Source organism: Colobus angolensis, unplaced genomic scaffold, assembly GCF_000951035.1.
Source record: "Colobus angolensis palliatus isolate OR3802 unplaced genomic scaffold, Cang.pa_1.0 Scaffold238, whole genome shotgun sequence".
Classification (NCBI taxonomy): Eukaryota; Metazoa; Chordata; class Mammalia; order Primates; family Cercopithecidae; genus Colobus; species Colobus angolensis.
In genome coordinates this window covers 1,418,191-1,432,738 of record NW_012115577.1, presented here as the reverse complement: position 1 = coordinate 1,432,738, position 14,548 = coordinate 1,418,191, and the positions used below count along the sequence as shown (strand labels likewise).

General features: G+C 44.2%; 3 pseudogenes across 1 annotated transcript; 2 read left to right on the top strand and 1 right to left on the bottom strand.

Moving 5' to 3' along the window:
• The window catches only part of LOC105513993, a 35,816-nt pseudogene extending 34,890 nt beyond the window's left edge, over positions 1-926 (top strand).
• Positions 927-1,849: 923 nt separating this feature from the next.
• On the bottom strand, positions 1,850-2,556 carry LOC105513977 (annotated as a pseudogene). The gene has a single exon (XR_001002111.1). The product of XR_001002111.1 is annotated as a nucleoside diphosphate kinase A pseudogene (transcript).
• A 9,733-nt stretch (positions 2,557-12,289) lies between these two features.
• LOC105513978 lies at positions 12,290-14,342 on the top strand (annotated as a pseudogene).
• Positions 14,343-14,548: the final 206 nt, after the last annotated feature.

Below are 14,548 nucleotides of genomic sequence, written 5' to 3'. Positions count from 1 at the left end.
GCATGCCTAAGACTACAAGGATTACCCCGCCCTGAACGAGCACCTCTGCTCCTGGACTACGCGGCTCAGATCACCGAGCCCAAGTAGGAGTAGGTCGAAGAGGCAGAGCAATCCAGGGCCTACCTGGAAGGCCTGTGTGTGTAGTCCCTACACAGATACCTGGAGTACGGGAAGGAGACCCTATAGCGTGCGGGTGCCAGGGGCGGTGGGGCGTCTCCCTGATCTGTAGATTTCTTGGCTGGCCTCCCACGAGGAGAGGAGGAAAATGGGATCAATGGTAGAATATCGCTGTCCCTCTGGGTTTCATATCCTGAGACATGACTCTCAGGGACAATTAAGTGATGAAGTCTCTGAGGAAATGGAGGGGAAGACAATCCCTAGAATACTGATCAGTGACTCCCTTTGTCCCCTGCAGCAGCTTTGGGTACCACAGGGCGATTTTCTCTCAGACCTTGTTCTCTTGCCTCACACTCAGTGTCTTTGGAGGTCTGATTTCAGCCTTTCTGCGTCTCTTGGCTTCTATCTGGGTCAGAAGCTTAAGTCCTCAGACCTGGAGCCTCTCAACCTGGGCTGCATTATCCAGATTCTAGACCTTTACAAGGAATAGGAACATTATCCCAGATTCCCGTGATAAATATTCCTGTGATAAATCCGAGGCTGGTGTCTGCGTTTTGTGCTCTCTCCTCGACCCCAGGTGTCCTGTCTATTCTCAGGATGGTCACATGGGCGCTGCTGGAGTGTCCCATGAGGAGTGCAAAGTGTCTGAATTTTCTGACTCTTCCCCTCAGACCCCCCAAAGACACACGTGATCAACCGTCCCATCTGACCATGAGGCCACCCTGAGGTGCTGGGCCCTGGGCTTCTACCCTGTGGAGATCACACTGACCTGGGTGTGTGACGAGGAGGACCAAATTGATAGTGAATGAGTCTCATGAGATCTGATGGGGTTTTTCTGTTTGTTTTGTTTTGTTTTTTTCTGAGAGGGACTCTGTCGCCAGGCTGGAGTGCCGTGGCTTACTGCAACCTCCGCCTCCTGGGTTCAAGCGATTCTCCTGCCTCAGCCTCCCGAGTAGCTGGGACTATAGGCACGTACCACCACGCCCAGCTAATTTTTGTATTTTTAGTACAGATGGGGTTTCACCATGTTGGCCAAGATGGTGTCGATCTCTTGACCTCGTGATCCCCCTGCCTCAGCCTCCCAAAGTGCTGGAATTACAGACATGAGCCACCACGCCCAGCTGAGATCTGATGGTTTTTTAAAAATGGAGTTTTCCTGCACGAGCTCTCTCTCCTTGCCTGCTGCCATCCACCCAAGGTGTGACTTGCTCCTCCTTGCCTTCCACCATGATCATGAGGCCTCCCCAGCCATGTGGAACTGTTAACTCTGTTAAACCTCTTTCTTTTGTAAATTGCCTGGTCTCGAGTATGTCTGTACCAGCAGTGTGAAAACAGACTAATACACAAGTGAAACACATTATACATTTTAATTGATTAAAGACTAGTAGGCAGCATTCACCATGAGCTGATACAAGAGCCTGTGGGGCTTGAGGGAATATTTGCTGGTAGTCAACTACAAACGGTTAGTCTGACATCCCCTTTTCCTATTTAGATGCCCTTTATTTCTTTCTCTTGCCTTATTGCTCTTGCCAGGACTTCCAATACTCTGTTCAATAGGAGTGATGAGAGAAGGCAGCTTTGTCTTGTGCTGGGTTTCAAGGGGAATGCTTCCACCATTTAGTATGATATTGGCTGTTGGTTTGTCATAGATGGCTCTTACTATTTTGAGGTATGTTCCTTCAATACCTAGTTTATTGTTTTTTTTGTTTTTGTTTTTGTTTTTCTTTAAACATTGGGAAGAAGCATTTTAATCAGATGGTAGGGGATGGTAACACTGTACAGGGAGCACTCACAGCTCCAAGGGCTTCCTTCCAAAGTATGATGAAGTTCCTTTAAATAACTAGATTTCCTGCAGCCTGGTCCTCTGCCCATGGGAAGGAGGGGAAGTGGATGTGAAAAGCATTGTGGCCTGCCCTCCTGTCATTCATAGATCCAGTTCTGAACACAGCTTGCATAATCTACCAGTTCCTCAGGGTGAAACCACAAGCCGATCTCCTCTGCACTCTCCGCAGAATCACTGCCATGTATAATGTTCCTGCCAACTTGTATGCAGAAGTCTCCACGGATGGTCCCAGGCTTGGAGTCTGCAGGGTTGGTGTCCCCGAGCATGACTCGGCCTGTCTTCACCACATTCAGCCCCTCCCACACCATGGCAACTACCGGCCCTGAGTGCATGTATTTCACCAGGCCAACAAAGAACGGACGATCCTTCAGGTCAATGTAGTGTTCCTTGAGAAGGTCTTCAGAAGCTTGCATGAATTTCAGACCAACAAGGCGGAATCTTTTCTGCTCAAAACGCTTGATAATCTATCCGACAAGACCCCGCTGGACCCCATCTGGTTTGATCGCAATGAAGATACGCTCACAGTTGGCCATGGTCCCTTCCAGCTCTTAGGTTTGAACTCCCGCTGCAGCCGCCAGGACCCGAAACGCTCCAGGAACTCAGGTGGTTCACAGCACTTGCTATTGAGTGTTTTTAACATAAAGGAATGTTGAATTTTATCAAAAGGCTTTTCTGGATCTAGTAAGATAATCATGTGGTTTTTGTCTTTAGTTCTATGTATGTGATGAATCACACTTGATTGATTTGCATGTGTTGAGCCAATCTTGCATCCTGGATATGAAGCCTACTTGATCATGGTGGATTAGCTTTTTGATAAGCTGCTGGATTTGGTTTGCAAGTACTTTGTTGAGGATTATTGCATCAATGTTCATCAAACATATTGACCTGAAGTTTTCTTTTTTTGTTTTGTCTCTGCCAGGTTTTGGTATCAGGATGATGCTGGCCTCATAGAATGAGTTGAGGAGCTCCTCCTCTTGTATTTTTTGGAATAGTTTCAGTAGGAATGATACCAGCTCTTCTTCGTCCATCTGGTAGAATGCAGCTGTGAATCCATCAGGTTCAGGACTGTTCTTGGTTAGTAGGCTATGTATTATAGATTCAGTTTTGGAGCTCATTATTGGTCCTTGCAAGGAATCAATTTCTTCCTGGTTCAGTCTTGGGAGGGTGTATGTTTCCAGGAATTTATCTCCTAGGTTTTCTAGTTTGTGTGCATACAGGTGTTCATAGTAGCTGCTGACGGTTATTTTTATTTCTGCAGAGTCAGTGGTAACATCTCTTTTGTCATTTCTAATTGTGCTTATTGGGATCGCCTGTCTTCCTTATTAGTCTAGCTAGCAGCCTATCTATCCTATTAATTTTTTCAAAAAACCATCTCCTGAATTTGTTGATCTGTTGAGTATTTTTTTTGTGTCTTGATTTCCTTCAGAACTTAACTCATTCTTAACATTTCACAGCCCACTTTCAGTTAATAATGTACTAGTTCACATAAATGTAGAAATCTTGCAACCTTTTATCTTCTATATGACGTCCATCTTTTATACTAAAAATATATGTAATATATTTACATAGGTTATAAGCCCCATAAGAAAGGCTTCTTCTTTTACCTTTAAACAGTTCTATATATATAAAGTGAGATTAAATCAGGGGAGGAGGGAGCAAGATAGCCTTTTGCACTTAATATCTACCATTTCTGACATCTTAATCTTTTCTGATAATTTCATTTTCCACTTGGTATTATTTGTTTTTAGCCTGAAAAATTTTCTTTACCAATTTTTATTGTACAGATCTGCTGGTGACAGATTCTCTTAATTTTCTTTTACCTGAAATATCTCCTTATTTTGCCTTTATCTTGAAGGACATCTGTACTGGATATACAATTCTTAGTTGACCTTTTTTTTCTTCCAGCACTTTAAAGATGTTATTCTACTTTGTTTCTCTGGTTTCTGATGAGAAATCATTGGTCAGGATGAGAGAAACAGAGAAACGAAAACAGAAAATAACATGGTAGACCTAAAACCTATCATATCAATAATAACAAAAACCTGTATAAATCAACTCTCTAATTAAGGGCAGAGATTCTGTGACTGAATTACAGAAAAAAATAACCCAATCATATGCTCTTTTCAAGACATGAACTTTCTTACTTTTTTAATTTAACATTTATTTTTAGTTCAGGGTACATGAGGAGGTTTTTTACATAGGTAAATTTGTATCATGGGAGTTTGTCATGTAGTTTCTGTACCCATTAGTACCCACCCAGGTATTAAGCCTAGCACCCATTCATTGTTTTTCTTGATCCTCTCCCTCCTTCCACCCTCTGCCTTCAAGTAGGCCTCAGTGTGTGTTGTTCTCCTCTATGTGTCCATTATGTTCTCATCATTTAGCTCCCACTCATAAGTGAGAACATGTGGCAATTAGTTTTCTGTTCCTGTATTAGTTAGCAAAGGATAATGCCCTCTAGCTCCATCCATGTTCCTGCAAAGTACATGATCTCATTTTTTTTGTGACTGCATAGTGTTCCATGGTACATATGTGCCAGATTTTCTTTAGCCAGTCTACCATTGGTGGGCATTTAGGTTGATTCCATGTCTTTACTATTGTGACTATTGCTGCAATGAACACACATCTGCATGTTAAACATGCAATTTCAATATGAAGACAGATAAATAAAAATTGATGGAAAAAGCAGTGCCATACAAATAGTAAGCATGGGGGATTTAAATGGTTATTTTACTACCAGTAAAAGACTTTCAAATATACCAGAGAGAAAAAGAGGCATTTCATAAACGAAAGGGTAAATTCAACAGAAGGACATGCAACCAGAAATGGGTCCAATAGCAAGTCTTCAGAGTTCATGAAGAAAAATTGACAAAATTAGAGAAGTGGAGAATTCTACAAACATGATTATAGATTTTAAAGCTTTCTTTGAGCTATAAATGTAACTAAGAAAAATTTAGAAAAGACATAGAAAATTGAAAAGCATTAACAAGCACCCAGACTTAATTTATTTGTATACATATGCGCATCAATGAAAAATACATATTGTCTCAAGTATGAATGATATATTTACCAGGAGAAACAGTATTTCAGGCCATAAAACAATAAATTTGAAAACATTGAAATCATACAGAATATATTTTCTGGCCAAAATGGAAATACATTAGAAATCTGTAACAATAAGATGATCCTGTGGGACTGAATGCTTTTGTCATCCTTAAACTCAGAATTGAAACCTAATCTCTAATGTGATGGTGTTTGGAGGTGGAGCCATTAGGAAGTGATCATGCAGTGAAGGCAAAAACCCTCATTAATGAAATGAATGCCCTTGTAAAAGGGACCCCAGAGAGGTCCCTGCCCCTTCCACCATGTGAGGACACCAAGAAAAGAAAACATCCATGAATCAGGAAGCAGCCCTTACCATACACTGACTCTTCTCAGTCCTTGATCTTTGACTTCCCAGCCTCCAGAACTGTGAGAAATAGATTTCTGTTTGCAAGCCACATAGACTATGGTATTCTGTTAATGACTGCCCAGATTGACTAAGACAGATGATCATGAAAATACCAAGTGTTGGAAGTTAACATCAAAATTCTATATGACAATTTATTCAAAGAGGAAATCACTAGAGAAATTAGAAAGTCTTCTGTATTCTGAAGGATAATGAAGCACAACATATCAAATGTATGAGATGCAGCTGAAGTAGTACTAGAGAAAAAATCGATATCCTTAAATGACTATATTAAGAAAGAAGGTAGGTCTCAAATTAGTAAATTAGTTTCTGGTATAGGAAACGAAGAACAAATTAAACCAAAGCATGCAGAAGGAAGAAAATAATAATTAAATAGAAAAAATGAAGCAGAAAGATAGAATTTTAGTGAACTCAAATGTTGGTTCTATGGGGAAAAATCAGTACACCGTATAAATTTCTAGCTAGACTGATAAAGACAAAAAGATGCACATTAACAATGTCAAGAAAAAATGAACAGTGCACATTCTCTAGATCTCAAAAAGAAATATTGATAATCTCATGTCAGTAAGTTTGACAAGCAAATGAACAACTTCCTTGAGAGAGAAAACTTATGAAAACTGACCTGAGAAGAGATAGAAAATGTGGCCAGTCATATATTGATTGTAGAAATTGAATTTGTAATCAAAATCCTTCTCATATGGGAAACTCCAGGTCCAGAAGGCTTCACTGATGAATTGTAGAAAATAATTTCAAAATAACATCAATTTTACACATACCTTTTAGAAATTAAAGGAGGCAACGATTTTCAATTTATGAAGCGAGCCGTATTAGTCCGTTTTCATGCTGCTGATAAAGACATACTGGAGACTGGGAAGAAAAAGAAGTTTAATTGGACTTACAATTCTGCATGGCTGGGGAGGCCTCAGAATCATGGCAGGAGGTGAAAGGCATTTTTTACATAGCAGCAAGAGAAAATGAGGAAGATGCAAAAATAGAAACCTTGATAGAACCATCAGATCAGCCGGGCAAGGTGGCTCACGCCTGTAGTCCCAGTACTTTGGGAGGCCGAGGTGGGTGGATCACCTGAGGTCAGGAGTTCGAGACCAGCCTGACCAAGATGGTGAAACTGCGTCTCTACTAAAAATACAAAAGAATTAGCTGGACTTGGTGGAGGGCACCTGTAATCCCAGCTACTCATGAGGCTGAGGAAGAAGAATCACCTGAACCCGGGAGGTGGATGTTGCAGTGAGCTGAGACCACGCCATTGTACTCCAGCCTGGGGGACAGAGCAAGACTCCATCTAAAACAAAACAAAACAAACCATCAGATCTTGTGAACCTTATTCTTATACCACAAGAACAGTATAGGGGAAACAGCCCCTATGATTCAAATTATCTCCCACTGGGTCCCTCCTACAACAAGTAAGAATTATGGGAGTACAATTCAAGATGAGATTTGGGTGAGGACACAGAGCCCAGTCATATCATTCCGCCCCTGGTCCCTCCAAATCTCATGTCCTTACATTTCAAAACCAATCATGTCTTCCCAAAAATCCCCCAAAGTCTTTCCTCATTTCAGCATTAACCCAAAAGTCCACCATCCAAAGTCTCATCTGAGACAAGGCAAGTCTCTTCTGCTTATGAGCCTGTAAAATCAAAAGCAAGCTAGTTACTTCCTAGATACAGTGGGGGTACAGGTATTGGGTAAATACAGGTATGCCAAATGAAGGAAGTGGCCAAAACAAAGGAGTTACAGAGCCCATGCAAGTCCTAAATCCAGTGGGGCAGTCAAATTCTAAAGCTCCAAGATGATCTTTGACTCCATGTCTCACATCCAGGTCATGCTGATGCAAGAGGTAGGTCCCCATATCTTGAGCAGCTCTGCCCCTGTGGCTTTGCAGGGTATATGCTCCCTCCCAGCTGCTTTTACAGTCTGGCGTTGAGTGTGACTTTTGCAGGTGCACCGTGCAAGCTGTTGGTGGATCTACCATTCTGGGGTTTGGAGCATCATGGCCCTCTTCTCACAGCTCCACTAGGCAGTGCCCTAGTAGGAACTCTGTGTGGGGGCTCCAGTCCCACATTTCCCCTCCACACTGCCCTAGCAGAGGTTCTCCATGAGGGCCCTGCCCTGCAGCAAACTTTTGCCTAGGCATCCTGGCATTTCCATACATCATCTGAAATCTAGGTGGAAGTTCCCAAACCTCCATTCTTGACTGCTGTGCACCTGCAGGCTCAAAACCAAGTGGAAGCTGTCAAGGCTTAAAGCTTGCACCCTCTGGAGCCATAGGCCAAGCTGTACCTTGGCCCCTTTTAGCAACAGTGGGAGCAGCTGGGATGCAGGGCACCAAGTCCCTAAGTAACACACAGCATGGGGACCCTGGGCCTGGACCATGAAACCATTTTTTCCTCCTATGCTTCTGGATCTGTGATGGGAGGGGCTACCATGAAGACCTATGGCATGCCCTGGAGACATTTTCCCCATTGTCTTGGGGATCAACATTTGGCTCGTTACTTAACGCAAATTTCTGCAGCCAGCTTGAGTTTCTCCTCAAAAAATGGCTTTTTCTTTCTACTGCATTGTCAGGCTGCAAATTTTCTGAACTTTTATGCTGTTTCCCTTTTAAAATGGAATGCTTTTAACAGCACCCAAGTCACCTTTTAAATGCTTTGCTGCTTAGAAATTTTATCCACCAGATACCCTAAATCATCTTTCTCAAGTTCAAAGTTCCACAAATCTCTAGGGCAAGGGCAAAATGCCACCAGTCTCTTTGCTAAAACCTAAGAAGAGTCACCTTTGCTCCAGCTCCCAACAAGTTCCTGATCTCCATCTGAGACCACCTTAGCCTGGACCTTACTGTTCATATCACTATCAGCATTTTTGTCAAAGCCATTCAACAAGTCTCTAGGAGGTTTCAAACTTTCCCACATTTTCCTGTCTTGTTCTGAGCCCTCCAAACTGTTCCAGCCTCTGCCTAATAGCCAGTTCCAAAGTCGATTCCACATTTTCGGGTATCTTTTCAGTAGCACCCCACTCTACTGGTACTAATTTACTGTATTAGTTCGTTTTCACGCTGCTGATAAAGAAATACCCAAGACTGAGAAGAAAAAGAGGTTTAATTGTATTTAGAATTCCACATGGTTGGGGAGGCCTCAGAATCATGGCGGGAGGTGAAAGGCACTTCTTACATGGCGGTAACAAGAGAAAATGAGAAAGATGCAAAAGCAGAAACCCCTGATAAAACCATCAGATCTCATGAGATTTATTCACCACGAGAACAGTATGGGGGAAACCGACCCCATGATTCAGATTATCTCCCAGTGGGTCCCTCCCACAACACATGGGAATTATGGGAGTACAATTCAAGATAAGATTTGTGTGGGGACATAGAGCCAAACCATATTACCAGCATTATCCATATAAAAATCCCAGACAAGAACATCACAAGAAAAAGAAGAACAAATATTCCTCTTGAATACAGACTCACAATTCTATACAAAATGTTATCCAATTAAGATATACATAAAATGAATAATATGCCATGCCACATTGGTTTTTTTCATGGGAAAGTAAGGTTAGTTTAACATCTGAAAATTAATACAATTCACCTAATTAATAGAACAAATGTTGCACAATTATTATAGTTGATGCAGAAAAAGCACTTACAAAATCAAGACTTTCATGACATAATAACAAACTAAAAATCGAAAGCAATATCTTCAATGTGGTTAAGAACCTCCATGAAAAGTTTACAGCTACCCTCATATTCAATTATGAAAGGCCACATGCTTACTTCCTAAGATCAGCAACAAAGCAAAGTTGTGGCTCTCCTCATTTTTGTTTAAAACACCTTACAAGCATCCTAACCAGTGCAATATGGCAAGAAAATAAAATAAAAGACCAATAAAAGGACCAGGTGTGGTGCCTCATGCCTGTAATCCCAGCACTTTGGGAAGCCAAGGTGGGAGGATCACTTTAGTTCAGGAGTTAGAGACTAGCTTGAGCAACATAGTGGACCCGTCTTTACTAACTACAAATAATTTCAAAAAGAAAAAATAGGAAAGGAAGGAATCTTTCTCAGCTTAATTACATATGTAGAAAACAAGGAATTCTGAAAAAGTCTCTGGAATTAATAATTAAATTTGCAAAATTGTTTACAAAAGCTATGTAATAAATCTCTTAGACAAACATGACAAGTTAGCAACGATACTAATCAAAGAAGTGCAAGTTAAAACCACTGTGAGAAACCATCACACATCACCTAGAATAAGTAAAGTTAAAAAGACATGATAATTCTAAATACTGGTAAGAATATGGAAAAAATAAAAATCTCTTATATTGTTGGTAGGAACGCAAAAAAAATGTTGCAGTCAATTTGTAAAATAATATGGCAGTTTCTTAAAACAGCTACCCATCCATTTATCGTATCACCCAACAATTCCACAAATATTTATTTATCCAAAGGAAATGAAGATGTAAGGCTATGCAAAGACTTCTGGTCAGTTATTTATAGTGGCTTCATTGATAACAGACACTAACCAGAAATAACCCACATGTTTATCAGCTGGAGAATAGAGAAACCAATGAATAAACTGGAATTCCAACAATACTCAGCAGCTACTCAGCAACAAAAATGAATGAAATATTATTACTCTTAACTACATGGAAAGATCTCAAATACTGTTATGCCAAGGGAGAGACTAAACAAAGGACTACATAACATGATTGCATGTCCATTAAATTCTAGAAATTTCATTATTACAGTAACAGAAAGCAGAGCAGTGGCTGAGTGAAGGGAAGGGGGTGAGGGTAGGAGGAAAGGATTAAATAGGGGCGTGAGCAAAGTTTTTAGGGGAAAGAAACTTCTCTATCTGGGCAATGTGGTAGTTACATGACTATAAATAATTACCAATATTCATAAAACATTGCAGCTAAAACTGGTGAGTTTTATTATACATAAACGCCCCAATAAGGAAAAAAGAAAGGGTGGGGAAGAAGGCAAAAATGAAGACACTTACATCATCAAAATCAGAAAATTCATTTCCTAGGGATCTTGTACTACATATAATTTTGAAGGAAGTTCTTCAGGCTGAAGGGAAATGATACTAGATGGTGACCTAGGTATATAGAAAGGAACAATTAACAGAAATTATGCACATACACAGATGACATACACACTCATTTTCTTAATGACTTAATATGAATGCTTAAAGTATTACTGTATTATTGAGTTTATAAAGTATATTGATGTAATATATACAACAATAACATAATGGTAGGTTAAATGAAACTACACTGTTACAAGTGTCCTTTATTTTGCTGGATGCAGCTGCTTAATATTACCTGAACTTCACTGTGAAAAGTCAAGGAATTGGGTTTCAATTCTTACAATAAAAAATTAGTGTAAAGAAATACAGCTAAAAGCCACTAGGGAATTAAAACCATAAACTAACATGTTTACTTAACACATAAGAAAGTAGGAAAGGAGGAATAGAAACCCAAAAAATGAGACAAATTGAAAACATAGCAAAGTGGTAGACCAAAACCCAACCATTTTAAGTGAAGAAATGACACGACCTGAGTCACATTAGCAGGACTGCTGAGCACTGTGGGGAGAACAGACATGGGCAGGAAGTGAGGGACAGTATTAGTGCCACAATTCAGGAGTGACAGGGTGGCAGGGACTAAGGGGAGAGGAGGGTGTGAGGGATGAGGGGGGCAGAGAGAATGGCTGGAGAAGCAGGAGGTGAGGAAAAGGAGCAAAGGGAAAGAATTCTAAGGCAGTGGAAGATCCTAGCAGGGGGTTCTTTGCATTCGGTATTTAATACATTTTGTGGGACCGCCAAAAACTAATGTAATGACCTCCTCATGATTAAAAACACAAGAGTAAAAAAATACCAAGTATGCAAATAAATTGCACACTGCTTAGATGTGCATAATTGATAAAAACAAGCAGTGCTTAAGCATTGATGACAGGCATTTTGACTTCACTGCAATTTTGAGGCTCCTTGTTACAATATGCAGTAACCAATCCTGCTTCTTTGTATTGAGATGTCCTGGGCTCACACAGGGAAACTCGGGCCATGGAATGAAGATAATTTTAAATGCAACAACTCAAAGTCATGTATCCACAGTCTGGGAAAGTAAACCTAGAAGCTTTGTGACTCGAATTGCAGTGCTGTTTGGATACACTTATATATGAAGCAAGCAAAATTAGATCTTTTACAGATTAGAATCCTGATCATTCAGGGGTTAGATTGTGCTAACCACTGTCTTAATAAACAAACAAAAAACCTGGTCACTATGAGAATCTCTATCTTGTGCCTTCAGCCACAACTTCACCAGGTTTAAAGAGAAAACCCCTTTTTCTACACCGCCATTCCCAGGGCGAGCTCACTCTCTGGCATCAAAGTTCCCTGGGTAGCCCAACGGGAGAGGTAAGGAGTGGAAAGTCCAGTTCAGGGATGAGGATTTCAGGATGAGTGAATGGGAAGGGGCTGGGCCCAGCCTGGGGGTTCTCTCCCCTGTTTCCACAGACAGATCCTTGACCAGGACTCAGGCAGACAGTATGACAAAGAGGCTGGTGTAGGAAAAGAGGGATCAGGACAAAGTCCCAGGTCTCAGGTGTGGCCCTCTGGGTCTCAGACCCCGAGGGCGATGACTGCACTGGGGAGGCACAGGGTTGGGGATTGCCCACTCCCCTGAGTTTCGGTTCTCCCAACCTTTTTCCTGGATACTTGTGATCCCACTTCTCACTCCCATTGGGTTCCGGGTTTTTAGAGAAGCCAATCAGTGTCGCCGCGATCCCGGCACTAATGTCCCCGTGCACCCACCCGGACTCAGATACTCCCCAGGCGCGAAGGATGCGGGTCATGGCGGCTCGAACCCTCCTCCTGCTGCTCTCGGGGGCCCTGGCCCTGACCTAGACCTGGGCCGGTGAGTGCGGGGTCTGGAGGGAAAGGGCCTCTGCAGGGAGGAGCGAGGGGCCCTCGCGGCGGGCGCTCAGGACCGGGGAGCCGCGCGGAGAGGAGGGTCGGGCGGGTCTCAGCCCCTCCTCGCGCCCAGGTTCCCACTCCATGAGGTATTTCAGCACCGCCGTGGCCCGGCCCGGCCGCGGGGAGCCCCGCTTCATCTCCGTGGGCTACGTGGACGACACGCAGTTCCTGTGGTTTGACAGCGACGCGGCGAGTCGGAGGATGGAGCCGCGGGTGCCATGGGTGGAGCAGGAGGGGCCGGAGTATTGGGACCGGGAGACACGGAACGCCATGGGCCACGCACAGATTTCCCGAGAGAACCTGCGGACCCTGCTCCGCTACTACAACCAGAGCGAGGCCGGTGAGTGGCCCCAGCCCGGGGCGCAGGTCACGATCCCTCCCCACCCCCCACGGACGGCCCAGATCCCCCAGAGTCTCTGGGTCTGAGATCCACCCCGAGGATGCGGGACCTGGCCAGACCCTCGACCAGGGAAGAAACTCCGGCGCCTTTACCCGGTTTAATTTCCAGTTTAGGCCAAAATCCCTGCAGGTTGGTTGGGGTGGGAGCGGGGCTCGGTGTTCTGGACTGACCGCGGGGGCGGGGCCGTGGTTCTCACACCATTTAGAGGACGCATGGCTGCTACGTGGGGCCCGACGGACGCCTCCTCCGCGGGTATGAACAGTTTGCTTACAATGGCAAGGATTACGTCGCCCTGAACGAGGAGGACCTGCGCTCCTGGACCGCCACGAACACAGCGGCTCAGATCTCACCGTGCAAGTGGGAGGCAGACAAATACTCAGAGCAGGCTGGGGCCTACCTGAGGGCGAGGGCGAGTGCATGGAGTGGCTCCGCAGACACCTGGAGAACGGGAAGGAGACGCTGCAGCGCGCGGGTACCAGGGGCCACGGGCCGCCTCCCTCATCTCCTGTGTATCTCCCAGGCTGGCCTCCCACCAGGAGGGTAGGAAAATGGGACCAACGCTAGAAAATCGCCCTCGCTCTGGTCCTGAATGGGAAGAATCCTGGGTTTTCAGATCCTGTACTAGAGAGTGACTCTGAGAGCCCACCCTGCTCTCCGGGACAATTAAGGGATGAAGTTCCTGAGGAAATGGAGGGGAAGACAGTCCCTGGAATACTGATCCGTGGTCGCGTTTAACCCCTACAGCAGCCTTGGGCACCAGGACTTTTCCTCTGAGGCCTTCTTCTCCCTCACACTCAGTGTGTCTGTAGCTGCGATTCCAGCTCTTCTGAGTCCCTCGGCCTCCACTCAGGTCAAGACCAGAAGTCCCTGCTCCTCCGTTAGAGACTCGAACTTTCCAAAGAATAGGAGATTATCCCAGATTCCTGTGTTCAGGCTGATATCTGGGTTCTGTGCTCCCTTCCCCACCCCAGGTGTCCTGTCTATTCTCAGAATGGTCACATATGTGCTGCTGGAGTGTCCCATGAGGAATGCGAAGTGCCTGAATTTTCTGACTCTTCCCCTCAAAGGCACACGTGACCCAGCACCCCGTCTCTGACCACAAGGCCACCCTGAGGTGTTGATCCCTAGGCTTCTACCTTGCAGAGAACACACTGACCTGGCAGCAGGATGGGGAGGACCAGACCCAGGACACGGAGTTTGTGGAGACCAGGCCTGCAGGGTACAGAACCTTCCAGAAGTGGGTGGCTGTAGTGGTGCCTTATGGAAAGGAGCAGAGATACACGTGCTATGTGCAACATGAGGGGCTGCCAGAGCCCCTCACTCTGAGGTGGGGTAAGAAGGGGTATAAGTTATCTCTTCTCAGCGAAGGCAGGAGACCTTCAGCAGGGTCAGCGCTGAGGCCTGGGGGTCAGAACCCCTCACCTTCCTCTCCTTTCCCAGAGCCGTCTTCCCAGTCCACCATCCCCGTCGTGGGCATCATTGCTGGCCTGGTTCTCCTTGGAGCTGTGGTCGCTGCTGTAATGTGGAGGAAGAAAAGCTCAGGTAGGGAAGGGGTGAGGGGTGGGGTCTGAGTTTTCTTGTTCCACTGTGGGTTTCAAGCCACAGGTAGAATTATGACTTGCTTCATCACTCGGAAACACCATCCACACACAGGCCAACCCAACCTGGAGCCCTGCGTGCCAACACTGGTTCTTTTGTGAAGCACATGTGAAAATGAAGGACAAATT